At 39.1% G+C, this 19,068-nt stretch overlaps 1 protein-coding gene across 1 annotated transcript in view; it reads left to right on the top strand.

The window, feature by feature from the left end:
• Positions 1-19,068, top strand: part of FHIT (fragile histidine triad diadenosine triphosphatase) — a 1,216,856-nt gene that overhangs the window by 429,401 nt on the left and 768,387 nt on the right. The window lies entirely within an intron of this gene.

Here is a 19,068-nt window from a genome sequence, read left to right as displayed (position 1 = left end):
GACTGGCAGAGTGACCTAGCTACCTGGAAGCTGGTGGAAGACAAGGAAGACAACGGGGAACCTGATTTGATTTTGAGGGTGAACATATATTGATGATGAGATATCCTGGCTAAATCAGCTTAGCAGGATTCATGTTGTAATTGAACAACAGAAAGCTCAACACAAAAGTCCAAAATCAGGCTCTAGTTGTTGAAAGGATTTATAGAATTGCAACAAGCTTTGCTCAAACAGAGACTGTCAATGTAACTATTTTCACTCTCCGTATTTCATACACATTTATTGCATGAATGAGTCTTACCATCTTCCAACCACTAGATGATTCCTTCCATCACTAGACGTCTGCCAACAGCCCAGGATGTACTAAATGAGAAACCGAGGGATCCAGGATCATGAGCTGATTCTGCCTTATTATTTATTTGTTTGCAATGACTTTCTTCTCACCAAGGTTAGTGTCTCCCATGGGGAATCTGCTGGTATTATGGGTAAAGCAATTCCTTTTGTGTGTGGAGACAACACACTACAGAACTCAAACAACATTTAGAGTGCCCTCTGAATATCGATATTGCTTCCTAATTACAGGGGCATTGAAGAAGTGGCATTCACACAGCAATCCCCAATTCCCTTGGGTACGCAGCACATTGTCACTCTGATTATTATACATGAAAAAGAAATTAGGGCTTCATATGATTCAACAGCTACATACTTCTCCTCCATGGCACACCCACATGATAAAAAGAAATAGGATTTCTTTGCCTTTGCAGTAGCTGCAAACTCGAGTTTGAATTGGTCGTAAGTGCTCATTTTGCTTTTTTTGTGCTGGATGTTCTTCTTGATAGGCACAGAGAATTTTCTTCTTTCAGAAGAATGCTGCTGAGCACAGACTATAGCACATACACCTCACCAGTCCTTTTCAATCCGAATAGAAAAAAAAAATTTTTGAAAGGGAGACATATTAATGCATTATTTTTGTAAATGTGTGAAAATTTGAAAAATCTCTTAGAAGGGCAATTTTCTGTTAGTGACTGGCAGAAAAAACAGCAGCATTAATTATACTGGCTTGTTAAATGCAAAAGAATGTAATAAACGTTGGAAACATTTCCACTTGCCTTTGTGGAAAAGCTTCTTGGGGATCAGAAAGCAGCAGCAGCAGCAGAGAAGGGCTGAGGCCACTGTGTCCCTCCCAGGGCACAGGGCTTGGATGGGCTTACAGGAAACAATTTTGAAAGCTTGGACCGATGGGACTTTGGGGTGAAATTCAGGGTGGATGAAGGGTGGCGAAGGGCAGCACAGGTTTCTCCCTTTTCCTCTTTTTCCCTTGGACAAAGAGGAAGGCAGTGAATTGGCATGAGTCGTTGCAGAAGTGTCTGGATTCATTCGCACACTCGTGTGCCTATCCCTGACATTGGCATTGATGCGGCAGGTTTTCTATTTATAAATAGGGACAATAAATCTTTCTCCCTCCCTCCAAACTACTCACCAAACAATAGAGCTCTTTCAAAAAGAGCCCAAACAGTGCAAACCTGTGTGTGTCTTAGACAGCAAAAACAAAACCAAAATGACAAGAAGCATTTACAAACGAAAACTGTATTGCTTTCTTAGATGTCGTTTCGATGTAGGAATTTGGGGGAATAGAGAGCCCCAGAAGTGCGGAAGAATGCCATCTGACTTCAAAGCAGGAATTCAGAGGTCCAGCTTTTGTACTCTGCTTGAATTTCAGATGAGATAAAACCAGCAGCTCTGCGAAGTTGCAGTGCAAAAGCTTACATGGCTTCTTGAGAAAAGCAATTTATTTTAGATTATAGCACAGCGGCTATCGTTTAAACTGCTAGGGATTGTAATTGAACTCAGAACCAACCTTCTCTGTGAGCACAAGGTGCAGTAATAAGTTTACCCAGGCTCTTCTAAATAACATGGTTGTCAGGCTTGCGAGATAGATGAGCATAGTAGCACAAGCCTGGAGTCACTACTATCTTGCCAATCTGCTAGGAACTGGCTCATTCAAAAATGCTTTCCTGGAAATGTACCTAACTGTGTATGCATAGGTGCACTTGTTCTCCATCGTGGGAGGTATTAATGTAAATGGCTGTTAGGAAGCAATCTTAGGGAAATGAGGGAATATTCAATTATCATTAGGGAACTTCTTGTTCAATTTCCATTTTTATCGAGGGTCATGTTGGGGCTTTGGGTGGGGGGAAGACAGGATAAAAGGAAAGTTTCTGTTGATACTGGATAATCTTTGATTTGATAACAAAGGGGATGTGCTTACCCTCTTGCTTACCCTTAATGACACAATGTCATCCTGTCATTAAATCCTAATGAAAGCCTAATTGTTCTGTTGGGATAAAATGATGTGTCTCATTTCCGTACACTGCATTTGCTCTGTCCTTGTTACAAATAAATTCAGTTATACTAAATTCACTATTCTTCCAGATTTGTCCAGGGGCTTAGAAGACAGCACTTCAACTAGGCTTAATTCTTTATTTTTGTTTTCAGTAAAACAGGCTCTTTCAGTAAAAGCATTGTCACAAAGCGCTTGCTCTTCTTAGAATTTTCTTTTTTTTTGTTTTATTTTGTTTTTTTAAAAGCAAAAATGTGAACGTGGTTCAAAATAAAATATTTTAGAAACGGTTGAAGTTTCCAATCCCAGCCTTCTTTGCTTTGTTTCTGCTCCCTCAGTGGAACCCCTCTGCCCTTTTCTGATTTTGCCTTCATATTACTAGTTGAGTAGTGATTGATCTTTTCACATCTTCTGGTTTAACAAGAAGGATTAAGTTTACTTCCACTAGCCTTTTCATAGTCTCCTGATATAACATGTAGTTATTTTCAATTACTGTTGTCCTTGCTATTTCTATATCATGTTTAATCCTCCCCTTATTGGCCTATCAATCCACTGCATGTCTCTTGCTTCCCACAGGGCAACGTGAGATGTGCCCACTCAGGCCCTTTTTCTAAGTGCAATTTTTTTCTCTTCACTTTCCATTCTTATTCAGCTATGTCATTGTTTTTTGCATTGTCAAGTTTAATTTGCATTTGCTCTAGCACCAGCATTACCTTACTTTGAGATTTTTTTCCCATGTTGAGAATAATGCAGATTTTCACAACTAGGACATTACTAAATTATTTAGTGTAGATCCATGTGGCCTCTATTATAGCAGTGTGACAACCGCTGTAATACTCAAAGGAACTTGGAGTCTGGTTCAGATGAATGACCTTCCTTTAAATGGCTTGGTCAAGTTATGTGATGGCTTAGATGTGTAATATACAGGTAAAATCTTTCACATATAGTTATTTCTTTTTGTTTCAACTGAAATTCCTATTATCTTGCTTGAATCACTTCAGATTTTTTCAAAGTTCTAATTGCATGCTTTGTGCTGTTGATTCTCCTTACTTTCTGTGAAGATCCATTCTGCTCTTGTTGGGGATAGGTTGCTCTCTAGACAGGCTAAGTCAGTCATCCAGAGATTAGCACATTGCCCTGCCGGTTGCATTCCCTGTGGGATCCAATGTACTGGCTGATTTCCTGCCCTCCTCTTCCCTTCGTGCTTTTCTTCCCTCTTTTGATTTTTGTTCCAATTATGCCAGTAACTTTGTAAAAAAGGGTGAATGACAGAGAAACTATGTGAGTCCCTGCAAGGTTGAGTGTTTTTGTTTTGCCCTCAGAACATAATGGGTTAGTTAAAGCCTGTTGCATGGAAAATCATTTTTACAAATAATGTAAAGAGAACACATGTTATACATTCCATAGGAAGAGTTCCAAGAAGACAAACACACTTTCCCCAGTTTCTCTCACCCCTACATCCCATTCTCTCTGCCCTTTCCTGCTTTTATCAAACTTTGCCAAGATATATATATGTATATATATTTTATTTTATTTATTTTTATTGGAAACGCAGATGTACAGAGAGGAAGATCTTGCATTCACTGGTTCAGTCCCAAGAAGACTTCATGGCTGCTGCTGAGCCAATCTGAAGCCAGGAACCTCTTCCTGGTCTCCCACAAGGGTGCAGGGTCCCAAAGCTTTGGGCCATCCTCGGCTGCTTTCCCAGGCCACAAGCAGGAAGCTGGATGGGAAGTGGAGCTACCAGAATTAGAACTGGCCCCCATATGGGATCCCAGTGTGTTGAAGGCGAGGACTTTTTTTTTTTAAGATTTATTTTTATTATTTTTTCATTGGAAAGGCGGATATACAGAGAGGAGAGACAGAGAGGAAGATCTTCAGTCCGATGACTCACTCCCCAAGTGAGCGCAACGGCCGATGCTATGCTGATCCGAAGCCAGGAGACTTTGCCAGGTCTCCCACGTGGGTGCAGGTTCCCAAAGCTTTGGGCTGTCCTTGACTGCTTTCCCGGGCCACAGGCAGGGAGCTGGAAGGGAAGCGGGGCTGCCAGGATAGAACCGGCGCCCATATGGGATCCCGGGCGTGCAAGGTGAGGCCCTTAACCACTTGCGCCACCGTGCCGGGCCTGAAGGCGAGGACTTTAACCAATACGCTGTCACGCCAGGCCCGCCAAGATATGATTTTAATCTACTCTATATTCACAGGCCTAATATACCACTAAACATAAGATTCGGCAAGGAAAAATATAGGAAGACCATTGCCAATAAATTTAATTCTACTCTGATCCATCCTTTTTTTTTTTTTTTTTTTTTTGTAGGGTGCCTTCTTTTCATCCTTTAAAAAAGCCTTTAGGAATTCTTTGTTTTTAACACTGCACAGTTCATTCTTCTTGGTACTGATTAGATTCCTGTAACTTGGAGAGTCATCTTCTTTTAAGTCTGAGAATGTTTGTAGTTCTTCCCTCGTCTAGTTTCTTTGTTTCCATGCTGAAAATCCCAATACTCCTTTCTTAGACCTCCTGGGCTTATGGTCTATGAAGCCTGTCTTTTCTTGTGCACTTAGTCTGTTGTTTAGTAGATTTCTCCAACTTTGCTTCCAAGCTTTGTATTGAATTTTTTGTTTAAGCAGTCGTGCACATCCTGAGAGATTTTTTTTATATTATCTCATAATTGCTTTTTAAATATCCCATTCTGTTTTGCAGTTAATAAATATCCTTAACTTATTCCGGAGGATATTAAATAGATTTTCTTTTTCAAGTGTCTATTGTTCCTTAAGCTATCTCTGTCCCTATATATCCACAATTTCCACAGTGTTTGCTCATTCTGTCCTATGGTAGACTCTCTTGTCATATTAGTTTTCTGGTGGCCTGCAGTGTATGTGTGTGTAGAAGAAATGAACAACAAGGAGGCTGTCGGGTAGTTCTTTTTAGGCAGTCAGTCTTATCAATGGCAGGCCTTAAGTGTTGCAGCTTAGGTTATGTGTGGTAGTTGAAGCATCCTGACATTTGAGAATGAGGTGTTAATATTGATGATGACAGACTGTCCTAGGTCTCCTCAGATACTCTGATTGACTGGAAGCCAGTGCTTGGCTTCAGGCCAGACCAGCAGAGAGCCAGGAAAGAGCACAGCCCATGTGAGGTCCACTGAGCTGTAATTAGGCCTCTCTTTTAGCAGCACTTGCCTTTTCCGCTCTGAGTTGTACCTGTCATTTCTGAGACCTGTTTGTTTCTGGGGTAGATTAGCAGGTCTGCTTTGCTTCGCGGCAGTTCCCCTTTTGGGCTGTGGTTTCCTTGCTGCCGTTCTTAAGGCAAAGAGCTGTTCTGATATCATTCATCTTTCAACGGCTTCTTCTCAACTGTCCTTGTGATGATGTGTTTGCACCTTTGTATTCGGTTAGCATCATTTGGAAGGTACTTTGCACAGGATGGAAAATGTATGTATAAATTTGCTCATCCTAGCATAGCGAACCACAGTACGTCCTTTTTTTTTTTAAAGAAGAGATTTTATTATTCTTGTGAATGGTATCCTTTGTAGTTCTTCAATTTATCTGCAATAATTTTTAGCCTCATACTGAAAATCATCAGATACATAAATTTTCATAAACATTTTATTAATTAGGGAGAACCAACACAAAATTTACTTGGAAAACAGGTGTATTCTGCTCTCTATATTCCTTAACTGATTTGCCAGTTTCTGTTTTATTTAGTCTGAGTGAATTAAGTCAGTTAATGATTTAACAATTCTATTTTTCCTCTCTTTATTGACAAAAACATGAATAGGACATCTCCAGTAAAAAAAAAAAAAAGTCTTTCTTTTCTCTCAATATATAAATGGGCACAAACTGCAGGACTAGACCTACCTAGGGAGAAATACAACACTCAATGAATATATAGTCTGTGCAATGACAGATTCCAGTTAAAATCTGTGTTAGAAAAGAATTAAAATTATGTGTTACAGAAACAGTGTTGCAGGATGTGTGCTTTTAGGAGTAGGCACTACACTCACAGTGAAGACGAGGCTGTCCCCTTTGCTCAGATTTGACGCCACGCTCCCATCCTGACTCGTGTCCTCCAGTGCAGACCTTGGGAGCAGTAGTGGTTGAATTTGGGGTTCCTGCCACTTGTGATGAGATCCACACTGAGTTCTGCTGTAGGGAGTGGAACAGTGGGTGGGAGCACTCTGCCACTCAAATAAATGAATCTTAAAAGGTGGATGCTCTTGTAAACTTTTGGCAGGAGCAACAGAGTTTATTAGAAAGATTTTACTTTCTTTTTTAATGATTTATTTATTTTATTATAAAGTCAGATTTACAGAGAGGAGAAACAGAGAAAAAGATCTTCCACCTGCTGGTTCAGTCCCAAGAAGCCTCCGTGGCTGGAGTTGAATCAATTTGAAGCCAGGAGCCAGGAGATTATTTTGGTTTTCCCATGCGGGTGCAGGGTCCCAAGGCTTTGGGCCATACTCGACTGCTTTCCCAGGCCACAAGCAGGGAGCTGGAAGGGAAGTGGAATAGCTGGGACATGAACTAATGCCTATATGGGATCCCTGGCCTGCAAGATGAGGACTTTAGCCACTAGGCTACTGTGTTGGGGCCCATGGATTTTGCTTTCAGAGGTCCTTAGCATTTAATTTGGTGATTCTTTGTTTTACTAAATTCAGATAAGAAAAATGTCAAATTAAGAACAAAGTTTCTTTTTAAAATGTGTATTATAGCATTACCCCTTAAGATAACCAACATAAAGGAAAGCTAAATATCATCCGTATATTCTTACCCTGTAATATTGTTCATATAACAAAATAATGTTTATGAATGATTTTTACTGAATTGGTGAAACACCTAGATGTAATTTAGGACTAATAAAATGGTAGCAATCATATAAGTATTAAGATCTAAGCCATTTGGGGCCAGTGTAGTAGGCTAAGTCTCTGCCTGTGGCACCAGCATCTAATATGGATGTCTGTCCAAGTCCTGGCTGCTCCATTTCCCATTCATGTCTCTACGTATGCTCTGGGAAAGCAGCAGAGGATGGTTCAATTCCTTTGGCCCCTAAGCCTATTTGTGAGACCTGGACAAAGCTCCGGGTTTCTGGTTGCTGGCTTTAGATCAGTCCAGCTCTGGCCATTGTGGTCATTTGGGCAGTGAACCAACAGATGAAGGATCTCTCTTTGCCTTTCAAAGAAAAATCAAAATAAATCTTAAAAAAATAGTTTAGTTTATGCATTCAAGAAGGAAAAAGTAGAAGGCACGATATTTAAAATTGTAGTGGTCTCTTGTTGGTTAAATTGGGTGAGATTTGTTTTTGTGCTTTTTAGCATATTTTTTTCTCAGATATTTTGTAGTGAATATGTTTGAGTATGCCAAAAAAAAAATGGAGGGGGTAACACTTTAACTTTCCTGTCTGAAACGTCATCAAATGAGCTATATAGCCTTCCATCCCACCCCCTCCCCCAAACTTTTTTCTTTTCTGTTGGAGAGTGACAAGCACCTGGTATGGAGTAGTAGATGAGGTGTTTTCCATTATTGGAAGTGTCTTTGATGCCTTTAGAAAAGCCCGTTTATTATGTTAGATTTGCTCCTTTTCTCCATCTGTATCTCACACGGGATGTCTAATGTGTGATCTATGTCAGCATTAGCTAAAGAAATGAATTCTCCAGTAAGGAAGCTACAGTTGGATCTTGGAATGCAATTAAAGACAAGAAGACCAACAAGGGACTGGGAATTGGACTGTTTGACTTAGTCCTATCCAATTCACTTGGGCTGGTTTTTCTTGGTGGAGAAATGAGGGCTTTGAATTGAGTGATCTCTAATGTCCCTCTGAGTCTTTCATTTCAGCATTGCATGCATTCTACCGTGGTATAAACCCAATGAAACTGAGGTACAGAAATGATTCACTACACTGTGTGTGTTCTACTGGTATGTTTCATTATCAGTTTCTGTTTCTTAAAAAGAGAGCATGGACTTTGTGAGTTAATAGTTTTACCTGTCTGTTTGGACAGTGAGAAAACAGAGAAAACAACAAATCCAAGGTGAGTGACATTGTTCCAGGATTTCCTTGCTAGCTATATTCTGGGTTTAGAAAGGACACAATTTAATCTCAGAATCACAGGGTGGACTGAGTTATTTTGGCCCACAGAGAAAATGAATAAGTGATAAATTTGGTACATATTGTTCCTCTGCAATAAAGTGTGCCAATCAGTGGAATTTTATGTTAAAAACAGAGCCCATTATAGGACAGGTGCTAGTGCTTTGTGCGATGAAAGCTTTGTGGGTTGTGTTGGCTTCCTCCTTTCCTAAATCATTGCTGTTGCTGCTCCCCTTCTGCTCCTCCCATTACAAAAAGATCCGAAGTAGGAACTGCTGTATTATTTCAGATTACAAGAGTAATGCCTCCCTACTGCAGAAAATTAGAATTAAAAAATAATACAACAGAAAAGTACAAAAAATAAAATAGCATTTATCCTGCCAAAACAGCAGGATGTTTGATTAATGCATGGGGTTGTTTTTTCCCCTATCTTCTTCATTATGTTCCCATATTCATAAATGCATGCACACACAAAATCACTGCATTCAGAAATAGCATTTTGTCGTTTCCTCATATTGCACCATGTCCATAGAAGTCTACATCATCATTTGCAATTCTGGCATCAGATTGCTTTGTGTTGATGAAATATAGTTTGCTTATATCATTGCCTTTGATGTTCCTTTTGTTGGTTTCCAAATTTGATTGTGACAATGAAAATCTTGCTGTGTACCTTGCTGTGAAATTTATGAAATGTATTTTTGTATCAGAAATGTACATATGTATGTGTATTTAAGGATATTTCCAAAAACTCATGGAGATGGAATTAAATTTAAATTTTATTTTGTGGCAAAATATTTTTGAAGTGTATGTGTTTGCATTTGAAAAGTGAGTCTCCGGTTAAATGCAGGTATGATCTGTTCAGAAAGCCATGTATGGTGAACTTTAGTGAATGATTAGTACGAGTTCAGTTCAGTTTCTTCTCTTGTGATGCATTCTATCTTGCTTCTTTATCAAGGCTTTTTTTTTTCTGATAAAAAAAAAACCTGCAGTAGAGTTTGGTCCTTATTTCCACAGTGCTTTACTAAATTGCAGGTGTCCCAGACGAACACCTGTAAGTGCCACCATTCCAGTTTTCCTGGCATGAAACTGGGGCTTTGGGTAATATTCAGTTTTCAGTATGTATTTGTTTTATGCTTCTACCCTGGTCCCAAACAAACCACTTCTACCCTCAGATTTTTCCACCTGCTATACTAGACCAGGATGATAAAATACCATGCACAATTGTTCTTGAGCTCAGAAAATTGATTTTTCTGAGTTTAAGCTGGCATCATGAGTTGTTAACCTTGTTAGAAAAATACAAGTTGGATTTATGATTCCCTTACACAGGTAATTGGGCTCTAATTCTAAATTCTGAGCCAATTGATTTACACTCTATTGCATTATAACATAACAAAAGCGCAATTGGGTCCAGGTGATATATGAATTTGAACTTCCAATTATGTAATGAATTATTTTCAGGTTTTAATAAGTGATTCCTAGGTTAACATCAGCCTGTCCTGGTTCCCTCTTCTTCCTTTCCAATGTGTTCACATTGCTCCTTTGGTCCTGCCCCATTTGCTTTTCTTTTTCCTTGCCTAACCTTGAAAGCATTAGGGATAGCTTGCTTTAGGAATCCAAACACTATGTCTGAAGAATCATAAAAGGAATTTCATGCCTCATCCATCCCTGGAAACTCTTGACAACAATAGTTTTCAGCCCATACATACTTTTGTCAGGTTGTTGTGACTGAATTGCTTATACTATTTGCTATTAAACCACAAGATATGTAGGTTGCTTTCTTGGCATTTGAAAATTCATCTGGGAAGTTTCTTCTGGAACACCGTGTCGTCTTTCTCCTTTCATGGGATTCTACTATAGGCATTTTGGATAGACTCACTTTGCCTTTTTCTTTTTTTTTTTTTCTCTCCTTTTGCAATAATTTCCCCCATGATAATATCCTCCATTGTATTTATTTTCATCTGGCTATAGTCTGTGTATCTCTGTAAAACATATCAAGCTATTTTTTGAAGAAGAGGTGGCTATAAATAAATAGCACATTCTGCTGGAATCAGTTTTTGGTAAGCTTTACGACTTATAGTGCAACCAGAGGCAGTTAATTAGAATGTATATTTCAAGCTGTGATTTGTTTATTTGTTTGTTTATTGGCAACCCATGTTCCTTTGAGCAAGGAACGCTTTTCAGTGAGGCTTTAAGCATTTTTTGGGGAGATCAACGACTGAAGCAAAGGACAAGGGAAAATTTGGGGAATGAACTCTGCACTGAGGGGGCAGAACACCCGAATCTCATCTCACTCTTTATAGGAGCCCTGGGACTAATCATTCCTCTGACTCTTCCGATCCACATTATTTCTTATTTTCCAAGGCACTTCCAAATTTAAAGGGTTCTGGGAGGTCTATGGAGTAGCAGTGAAAACTGCACTGGATGAATTAAATATAGAAATAAAAATTAAACCTAAGCTGATGAATGATCCCTTAAAATGACTTGGTTTGGACGATTGCATCGTGTATCAGAGTGTCCAGGTTCCTGTCCAGCTCAGCTCCTGATTCTAGCTTTTTGGTTCTACACACTCAGGAGAGCAGCCTCTGGTGGCTCAAGTACTTGTGTCACTGCCACCCCAGGGGGGGAACCCAGACTGAATTTTATACTCTTGACTATGTTCTTTTCCAGCCCTGAATGATGTCTGCATTTGGGTAGTGAACAAGTAAATGAGAATTCTTTATTTTCTATGCCTTTCAAATTAAAAAAAGTTTTTAAAAAGTTTATATGTATGTAAAGCTCTAACTTTAGAGAAAATTCTGGCCTGTGACCCAATGATTCACTTTATTTTGTACTTTTAGCTCCCATTCTTCTAAAAAGCAAATCATTTGCAACAGAGTATTAAAAACCACTCTACTGGGGCTGGCATTGTTGTGTTCAGTCATGGACTGTGAAGCCTTCATCCCCTATTGCTGGGTATTCGTGTCCTCGATACTCCACTTTCAATCTTGTTTCTCCAGTGGGCTGGAAAAAGTAGCAGCAGATGACCAAGTATTGAGTGCCTGCCAATCACAGGGGGAACCCGATAAAGCTCTTAGCTATAGTCTGGCTCAATATTGGCCACTGCAGCCAACTGTCAGGATGGGGTAGTGGAGGCAGTGAAATAGCAGATAGATCAATCTCTCTTCACTGTTTCCCACTTGGCCTCTCATCCTCTCTCTCCCTCTCTGTTACTCTAGTTTTCAAGGCAAATAAATAAATCTTATTAAAACAAACACTCAGTGGGTTGGCACTAATGCTTGAGACACCAAGGTCTCATGTGGAATTATGTGGGTTCAGATTTCAGTTTTGGTGCTGACTTCAGGGGCATCAGATGATGGCTAACATACTTCGACCCCTGCCATTCACAAGAAACCTGGACTGAGTTTCCAGCCAGATCATAGTAGGACCGATTGGAAGGGTCTCTTGCTCACTGTCTATCTGGCCTCTCCAATAAGGAATTAAAATATTTTAAAAAAATTAAATGCTCAGGTATTCGATGACTCTACCTTGTTCCAAAGATATTATAGGTAGTAGACTCTCCTCTCACATGCCTTTGCATAAGGGTCTGCCTGTACTCCTGGTGGCTGCTGAAGTGACAGATCTGTGGAGGGTCATGTAGGGTTATGAAGGAAACATGAAAAATGATGGAAGGTAGCTGTCAGGATAGATGGGTATTGCATGAAACAAATCACCTTGCTCAATCTAGAACCACTTCTTGAGCATGAGCAGTTCTGAGCTATTTTGAAAATAGACTAGATCATTATAATTGCTGAATGACAAAATTGCAGCTTTTGCTGTCTCTGCTCTTGAGTAACTTTAAGAATATGTATTTTCTGCTAAGTTGTTTTAAGTAAAATGACTTGAATTAAGACCAGGTGAATAGAGTAAAAAACTTATGTTTTATGGTTTGGTTTTGTTTTCTCATCATTCCTCTTGAAGCTATGACTACTGTGTTTCATCTGTGCCTTCTAAGAACGTTAGTGAGTTTCTTTACCTTTCAAAATTTTCTTTTAAAAATGCTTTGGATTTGAAAGACAGAGTTAGAGAGAAAGAGAAAAGGAGAGGGAAGGAGAAAAAGAGAAAGAGAGAGAGTGAGTTCTGTTTTACTGCAGATATGGCCTCAAGGGCCAGGGCTATACCAGACCAAAGCCAGGAGTAAAACGCTTCATCCAAGTCTCTCAGGTCACTGCAGGGGCCCAAGCACTGGCCTTCTTCCACTTCTGTTCCAGGTGCTTTTAGCAGGCTAAATCAGAAGTGTAGCAACATGGAATGCTTGCTGTTATAGGCTGCGGTTCACCCAAATAATGCCACAACTCAACCAACCTTTAGAATTGCAATCATCTCATTTAATTTTTTTTTCTGACTTCCTTTATGTTAAACAAAATGCTTCCTTAAAAGTTTTCAAAAGAAGTTTAATTTTTTTCTTTAATTTTTATAAAATTCTTATAGAATGTTTAAAAATATTTTAAAATGTTTAAAATGCCTTTTCTGGCTAAATAAGCTAGTCAATTTAGGTTCTTGCAATTAATATGTAAGAACATCTTTTATGGAACTAAATCTAAAAGTGTCTTACATTTTATTGTGAACATAGCAAAACGTTTTATTTGTTGGTAATCTTTGATGAAGGGAAATGACTGAACATCTGACTATACTCAAAAAACTTTTTCTTAAACTTAGGCAGTTAACAGATTTCCTTCTTAGATAAACACAACAGAATTAATCAAATTTAATACCAATTTCCTTTGTTGATTTAAAAATGTTATTTACATACATACATGCATATATGTATAAATAACTTTACATTTTTAGGCCTGCATTACTTCCCAATTTGTTGATAAGCAATAGAAAATTGCTTGCTTATTCTGGTAATCATCCATTTTCTTAGTTGCAAATACTGCTAAGTAGCTTTCTTTCAATGTGACTCTGCTGCTTGTTAAAAGAATATTTAAGATCATTCCATTAAAAAACAAGTATCCAAATTTGGTAAAGTTCTTTTTGACCATCTGGGCTCCTGCAAGTGTTGGAAAAAAAAAATCTAGGACACTATCAGGCATGTCACCAATAGCTAGTAATTTGGGAGTAATTTAATGTGTTGGAAGGCAGCTATTTTAAGTCTAGATATTTCAAGTGCACTTTATTTATTTTAATCTGGCAACATATGGATTGGAAAATTCTCAAGGTAAGTTTTTGGTTGCGAAATCATTTGTAATTATGATCACTACTCAAATCCATTGTAATCAGTGACAGGTGGGGAATTGTTTTTGAATTAGGGAGTACCGTGATGTCTATAGCTTTTTTGTTTTTAATCTATTTGAAGTTGCTATTGAAACTGTATGATAAAATATCACATACACGCACATATATATGGAAAATGTAGGGAGTGGCATGCTAGAATAATTTTACTAAAGAGTCCATAAAGGAGCTAAATATAACCTAACTATAGAACATCACAAATCTGGTAATAATTTTTAGATATACCAGGGTCGAGTGAAGATTAGGAAAGACATTCCTTTGAAGAAATGTGAGTTATTTGAAATAAAATTGTCTCCAAGTTAAGAAACATAGGTTTCTATCTGCCAAATCCTGCTTATCATGGGAATTTACACTCTGCTTGTTTTTTTGTTTGTTTGTTTTGTTTTAAATTATTTATTATAGTTTTGACAATCTTTACATAGTTAATTGGGGTAAAAAGATTCAAGGGCTATAGGAAAGTGGGTAAGACTATTATTTCCATGTTGTCTCCTTCATGTTTAAAGGGAGGTATTAAGGGAGAAGGCCCACCCAATTTCCCACCCTCCCCGGGTCCCAGATGTAGTGCATGCTCCGAGGTTCTTGCTCAAGTGGTTTTGATAGTTCACCAGTTATAAATCGCTGCCAATCTTGCCACTCCAAGTACTATGAGGTCTTTGAAAAATCCACTGATTGACATAATTCCTCATAGAGTCTCCGTTTGCCCCGTATTTCGCTGCCAGCATATAGCTGAGATGGTTGATTGACCTGTTCTGTCTTCTCTCTTTTCTTGGTTAGGGTTCTGAGTCCAGCATTTTGATTGGGGAGCTCTCCAAGGAAACTTTGTCTGAGGTGTTCTCAGACCAGATTCTTGTATGTACTAGCAAGTACAGGGCCCAGCACAGTCCATCGCGCCAATCAGCTGGTGGTTGCAATCGCTGGGTTGGTTCCGAATCTGCTTGTTAATGTCTATTGGAAATTTCCTTGACAGGCAGAGGGCATGAAGCACTATTTAAACAAATTTGCTTGGAGACCACTGGTTTTGGAAATCAACATGTTCTAGAAAGAAACCTTTCCGAGCCCTGCTGAACTGTTCCATATCTGTTAGTTGCCTTTACAAATACCAGTGGCAATAGACACAATGAAGATTCCAGATCCTAAAGATATCAGGTAATTCTAAAGACAGTCAGGAAGAGTTGTTTCCAAAGGCAAAGAAACATGTTAAGGGTGGTGCACTGAGGTAACCATTCTTGACTTTGTGGCTGAAGAAAGCATGTCTCTCAAACGCTGTTTGCAAGGCTGTCGGATGCACGAAGAATATGGGCCCAGGGATGCAAAGAGCTTGATTTCATTCAGAAATAGTTGATCTAACAGGGATGATAAGACATGAGATGTTCATGTCCCATGTTAGAGCCTGGATCCCATTTCTAGCTGTCTTCCAATTCCTATTGATTGCTTGTGCTCACCTGGGGAAGCAGTAGGTGATGCCTCAAGTTCTGGAGTTCCTGTCTGTCGGGTAGGAGATGTGGTTTGAGTTCTTAAATCTTAGGTCAACCTGGTCCACTTCCAGCTGTTGCAGGCATTGGGGGATGAATCAATTGATAAGGGATTTCTATTTGTCATTTTCTCTCTCTCAATCTCTCTGCCTTTGAAGTAAGCATAAAAGTCTTTTCAAAAACACTATTTTTGATCCCACTCTAAAATTGGTGACAACTGTTTGAGACTTGGCACTTATTCATTTACGAAATAACATCTCTTGCTGTCTATTCCCCCAGGCAACTTAAAGATAGTAATTCCTGAACTTACAAGTCTTTTCTTTTAGGAAAATCATCCAAATCTAATTATAATTTGGGGATAATTTTAGTGTGCTTTAAGAATATACTGTTCAGGCAATATCTGTCACACCTATAGGTGAACATTAAAGTCAGACTGGTTGAGATATAAATTACTGGTCTCTCATTTATTAGACAGTTAACCTTGGGCAAGCTTCATGGTACTTCAACTGCAGTTTCTTAATGTGTCACAGTTTCCTAAATTTGTTTGCAACTCCATAATTTTGAGGCGTCAAGTAGGATTCCACATTCCTCACTCACTCACTCTTAAGCTTCAGCAATTCTTTATAACTAAATAAATAAATAATTGGACCTCTATTAGCATCTCATTTATTATGAATAAGAGTTTAGGCTTACAAACAAAAATTTGAGTGTGATTCTCCTATTTTTAGCAGTAAGTGTTATAATTAAATGAGATAAGTCAGGAAAAACAAGATTGCAGAAACTATCCAACACTGTGTAGACAAACATTGTCCCAAACTATATGGAATCACTTCTGTAAAGGAGAGATTGTACATGCTGTAAAAGCTTGACCTGGAGGCTTGATCACCTTAGGTAACTTGGGAAAGCTTCTCGTGGCAAGTAACAATTGAGTTAATATGGAGCAGAAGTAGAGAAATGGAGGAAGACACCTTAAGTGCAAAGAAAGCAATAGACAAAGACCCAGTCACAAGGAAGTAGATTTGGACACATCACCCAAGAGAGGGCCTTGTACCCCTGTAAAATGAGAGTTAGATTTTTTGTGAAAGGCAGGGAAAGGTCAGTTGTTAAAAGGCTGGATTGACATGGTAAAGATTCCAGGGTTATCGTCACAAATACAGTGTTTTCTTCATTTGCACTTGGAGTTGTTTCTCCATCTGGGATGAATTTTCTCTGAATTTTCTGAGTGATGACTAGAGGTCTCTGGAATATGCAGCCACCTTTTATCATTTTTTTAACACTTGAGTTGTAAATATTTCATAAAGATGGAAAGCTTTGTTTTATAAACTGAGTCTGAGCAGGAAGATGTTATCTCAGTGACGTGTGTTTGAGTGTGTCTGTGTGTGTGTCTTTGTATATAGTTATAGATATGTAGATATAAAGATGTATCTATATATGTAAATTTTTTTAGGAAAGGGTTTGAATTAAGAATCTGAAAGTATAGACCTGGCTGTTAGAGATTTTGCAAGTGGCCATCAGTTCTACAGTTGTGTCTTTGAAGACCTTACACACTTCAGTGTGGTGGACATTTTCCTTTGGGACTGTTTGCTGGTTACTGTCCATCTCCTACTCTCCTACTGTGATAGGGCGGACGTTTGTATCTGTATCACTTCACTTCTCATGACTATGAGCTCCAATTTGGTTAGGTCCATGATAGATCTTGGAAAGACATCGGGTGATTTTGGAGAAGAGGGGTAGCAGATAATTGCTTTCACTTCATTCTGCCTTTTTCCTCTTGTTTCTGATAGGATCAGTGCCCCATTTGTGGCTCCGGCTTATTGCAAGAGTCCCCCTTTCTCCATTTATCTCACCATGCTGTGGGGTCATGTTCCTTTCCTTTGTTCTTTTAGGTCCAGGGTATTAAAAGCATGGTGCTGCAGCTGGTCCCAGGTGCTTCAAAAATCCTTTATATCACCCTACCTGCACCTCTGAAAAGAGTTCCTTCACCTCATTTTCCTTAAAGTTGTAGATGACTGTGACTTCTGCCTCCTGCCAGGATTCTGACTGATACAATCAGGGTTTGTTTTTCTGCTACTCATTTCATTTGTTCCCTTCCAAAATCCTAGGTGAGCTTCAGATTGAGACAATTGGGGACCAGAAGAATGATGGTAAAATTCCCTGGATTATATGAGTTCACTCTCCTCACTTTGGGCTCAAAATAGATTGGTCTCTGGAGAAAGGAAGGGCACTGTTTGTCATCATCTGTCTTCGGGGCTGTCATTCAGGCCCTAATTGGACTCCCTTAAATTTCATTCTGTTCCTGCTTGTCATGTTTCTGGGCTCCTGAGAGATTTCTTGCCATGTGTGTTCTGAAGCAAGACATTTTGACACAGGAATTTTGATGCTCTGAATATTTTGATCTTCAGAGTCGAAGGAAAAGGATTTAGGTCACAGGAAAACCAGAAACCTTTTGCACCCTCCTGAACCTGCTATTCTGTCCTAACTTCACCTTCACTTGAACATTTTTTCTTTTACTTCTCAAAAATGGAAATCATATTATATATGCAAGAGTCAACAACTCAGTGTAAAGGAGTCCCACAGACCTGTCATCCAGCATTCGTGATGATTGGCCCATCTCTCAGCGCACAGCTTTCTTTTTCTGTTTTGTTGCAATGCCTAAAGTGAATGCTTTACCTTGTTCTCTGTTACTTCATCTGTGTTAGTTTATTTCTTTAAGGGATAAGGATATGAATCGCAATGCAATGCACATACAATACAATGAACACTTGTTCTTCAATATCTAATAAACATGCATGGTTGACTTTCATTCCCTCAAAATTTTCTCCAGTTGGATTTTTCACACCAGAATCCATAGAATATCCATGTGCTGCCTTTGGTTATTGCTCTCTACCTTAAAATTGTGTTATTGCAGTCTAACAAAAATATGGCATGAGTATTTGAATTTTTAAATGTGTATGTCATTGACTTGTTATAAAATGAGCAACTTGTGTAATGACTACTTAGCCAAACATTCAGAACACAACTCTGCCACGCTGGAGTTCATTAAGTGTATCCCTACTCACCCTCCACATACACCAAAAAATATCTGCTATTCTAATATCATAGATTATTTTCTGTGTTTTTGAATGTTATCGGTGTGAATGGAATTACCTAGCATGTCACAATTTGAATTTGATTTTTTGGGAAAATCATAATTTGGAAAGTCAAGCTATTGAAATGCAATTTGTATATAAGAAATTGTGCTTAAACTGTATTGTTCACAGTGTTTTGAAGGAAGTGTGCATACAGAAACCCACCACCACAGTCAAAACACATAGTGTTTTTTGCTTGCTCCCAATTTTTCCTTAGTCCATATTGTCATCATTTCCTAGTTTTACTCCCAGCTCTGAGGAAGCCATTAGTTTGTTTGCTGTTACTATATATTGTTCTGTATTTTCTAGAGGTTTTACCCAATTAAATCAAACAAGTATAAACTAATTGCTTCGGTGAGTATAGTCATCTACATCTATGTAGCCACTTGTACTAGAAGTTTGTTCTTTTTAATTGCATTAAAAAATATTCTGCTTTCGCTGCTGGTGGTACATGGGAGACTGAGGATGCAGACTGGCAAGCGGCCTGCTAGGGGTGCTGATAGGATGTGCAGGTCCCTGGGGGGTTCACACCCAGGCAGGTGGAGCAAGCCTAGGAATTTCCCTACATGCTTGACCCCGGGGGTGGGCAGTATGGGGTGGGAAAAGGGATGGGGTGGTTTACTAGGTTAGAATGCTGGTGAGGTGTGCTGGTAGACCGGGCTTGGGGAACTGACTTGGATCTTGGGTGAGTGGAGGGCCTGGGTCCCAGGCCAGCACATAAGTCAGGAGCTATGTCCCTAATGAGCAAGCAGAACTCCAGGCCACATCACTGGAAGA

The sequence above is a fragment of the Ochotona curzoniae genome, unplaced genomic scaffold (assembly GCF_017591425.1).
Source record: "Ochotona curzoniae isolate NIBS_2020 unplaced genomic scaffold, NIBS_Ocur_1.0 contig_908, whole genome shotgun sequence".
In the NCBI taxonomy this organism is placed as follows: Eukaryota; Metazoa; Chordata; class Mammalia; order Lagomorpha; family Ochotonidae; genus Ochotona; species Ochotona curzoniae.
This window is presented reverse-complemented; position numbering and strand designations above follow the sequence as displayed.